A 2853-nucleotide genomic window follows, 5' to 3' on the forward strand; every position below is an offset into this window, starting at 1 on the left:
CGGGGCGAGCCCCGGATCGCGCCGATACCCCAGCCGGGCGCCCGGGCTGGGGTGCGGGCCTGGCCGGCCTTCCTCCAGGCGCGATCGGATTGGCTCCCCCGCCGGGTCTTACCTGGGAAAACAAACCGAACCTTGTGGTTGTTGGGACCTGAGTGCCGAGAGGTCTGAGCGGGCCGGGAGAGCGGCCCCCACCCCCCGCGCCAGCATCCCGGCCGAAGCATGGCGGCCGCCAAGGTACGCGCCGGCCCGAGCCCGGGGCGGGGCGGGGGGGAGAGCATCCGGGAGGCAGGGCCCGGGAGACCCGGCGCTGGCGTAGCAGAACTGGGGTCCCGGGCGTCCCGGGGAGCTGTTCCACCTCGCAGCTGCGGGAGGACGCGGTGTGTGTGTTGGGGGGCGGGGGGACTGCCCTGCTTCGGCCGCGCACACAGCCATACGGAGGCCGAGGCCCCATCTTGCAGCGGAAACTTTGCCGGTTGGACACTCCCACTTGGCGGGGGAAGGGAGCTCGCTCCCGAGTGGCCCCAGGCGAGGTGGACCCGGCTCCGCGGGCGCGATCGGGCCCCGGTGACGCACGGTCCGGGATGGGTTCGGGCCCAGCAGGGGTCCCCCTGGCTAGCCCGGGGCTCTCCAGCTTCTGAGCCGGCTTGTGGTTGACCGGGGCATCCCCTTCCACAGGGGCACCGACCGGGCCCAAGCCTGATCCTATTACGGATTCAGTAGCTCCGCCCTCCCGCGAGTGAGGAAGTCACCTTGACTTCGATTTTGGAAACTGCCCGAGTGACTCGGCCTGCGCACGTGCGCGCGGCTGGTCCTGGGACCCTTCCCTTCCTCCTCCTCCCCTGCCTCTCCGCCCTCCCCTCCCCCCCCATCCCATCTGATAACACTTACCAACTGGCCTCGGAGCGTTTGAGGGGCTTCTTTTTGGAAATGACAAAACAGATGGAGCTTGTCACTCCTATGAAGTTGTACTTAAAAGGAATTCTGTGTAATGTGAATCATTCACTACCCCGGTGGAAAGGGAACTCTGACGGCTTGACCTTTCCTCTTTCACCATGTCTTGAAACCTGGACACCATTTCAGTGTCTTTGGACTTTATTTCAACTTTGCTGGCAGAATACCATTTTTAGGCCCAATCACTTGAATCATTGGAATTTATTGCTTTTAATTTTAAGTTCACGAAGGCAGCCCTTTAATCAAGACTGTGCAACTTCTTAGCTCATTTCAAGTGCAGTGAACTTAAATATACCCAACATTTCAAACATTTGTCCTTAATCAAAACTCTGTGATAACCCTCAAGAGGAAAACATGGCCAACACATCATATTCCTATTTATTCAAGCAAAGTAATCACATTTGCAATGGAAATTGTAAGCAGACAAATATATTTAAATGCCTTTCTGTGTCTTAAGTCGCTCCAGGCTCTCCAAATCTGCAGGCTTCTTGTTCCTAGACACCATGGCCCCAAGGGGCCTTTCTCCTATTATTACTGTTTCACCATCAGGAGTGTACTCGGTGTATGTGTGAGTGAGCACATAGGTATGTAGGTATGTGAGGGGGTATTTCTTTTGGAAATTAATTCAATCCCATAACCTTTGACCTTTTCTTTGGATTAAATTTGTATTAAGCCAAATGTCCAAGGTATCAATCAGTTCCTCAGAGTAGATAGGAGTCAGTACCCATTCTTTAGTCCCCTTTTTCTGTCTTTAAATGAATTAAATAATTTAACTGTTGAGATAAATGACTGAGGATCCTAAAAGAGTGTGGTTAGAAACATCTTAAGACTGAATTAGTATGAAGTAATGTAAATGATGTGGAAGCAGGTTGCACGTTTCTGTTATCTTGTTATTAAAATGTCACCTATCAAGCGCAATTGGTTTTTAGCCAAGTAATGAATGTCAGAAAAATGTAACATTCATTTGTTGGTTTGGTAACCTGTATTTTGGTTATTTATTTGTTTAAACTCACCTCTTTTCAGGATTTCTGGTGGCTCACATCCTGAATACATAAATGTACAGTCCAACAGGGCATATCAAAATCAAATCTGAATAGATGAGAAAGCCAAGATAAAGTGAGTTGAAGCCAGGACTAAGGTTAGTGGGGGAAAAAAGTGTGTGCCTTCTAGAGGTAAGTATTTTCTAGCAGCCAAAGCAAAGAAATAATCAGAGAGGTCAGTTACATGGGAGAGAAGTCTTCTTGTATTTTCTTTTTTTTTTGGTCCGGTTGTGGGGCCTGAATTCTGGGCCTTGGCGCTGTCCTTCAGCTCTTCAGCTCAAGGCTAGCACTCTACCACTTGAGCCACAGCGCCACTTCCAGCTTTTTTCTTTTTGCTTATGTGGTGCAGAGGAATCGTACCCAAGGCCTCATGCATGCAAGGCAAGCGCTCTACCACTGAGCCACCTTCCCAGCCCCAACTCTTGTATTTTCTGAAGGCAGTTTCTTCCCATGTCCTTCTATATGCTGTGGATGAAAATTTAAAACTAAATCAGTACCACATCTGTGGTTTCATAAAGCCATTTCTTACACTGCAGCTCAAGGGTAGGTAGTTCAATTAATGTAGTCTTAAAGGGTGTCACAAGGAAGCTATGCCATTCTAGCTTTGTCCAATAATAATGTCCTATTTGCGTTTGGGTACCATCCTTATATTGCTCCTATCTGCTATGGGGATCCTGAGTTCAAAGTTACACTCCTGGCTTTTTCTGTGGATCATAGGAACTATATGCTGTATGCTGTCAATTGATCTCAGAGCCCACAGATTTAGGAATTTGATCTGGAGGTAGGATTTACACTCCCTGAAGAATTAAGCAGTTAGAGAAGGAGAGAAGTTCATCCCAATGGAATTTTTTTTTTTTTTTTT

General features: G+C 49.4%; 1 long non-coding RNA gene across 1 annotated transcript in view; it reads right to left on the bottom strand.

Moving 5' to 3' along the window:
• Positions 1-1023, bottom strand: part of LOC106000586 — a 36618-nt gene extending 35595 nt beyond the window's left edge. Inside the window, exon 1 of the long non-coding RNA XR_001175797.1 lies at positions 889-1023. This is a non-coding gene — a long non-coding RNA (uncharacterized LOC106000586). The remainder of the gene's footprint in view (positions 1-888) is intronic.
• Positions 1024-2853: the final 1830 nt, after the last annotated feature.

Source organism: Dipodomys ordii, unplaced genomic scaffold (assembly GCF_000151885.1).
Source record: "Dipodomys ordii isolate 6190 unplaced genomic scaffold, Dord_2.0 Scaffold227, whole genome shotgun sequence".
In the NCBI taxonomy this organism is placed as follows: domain Eukaryota; kingdom Metazoa; phylum Chordata; class Mammalia; order Rodentia; family Heteromyidae; genus Dipodomys; species Dipodomys ordii.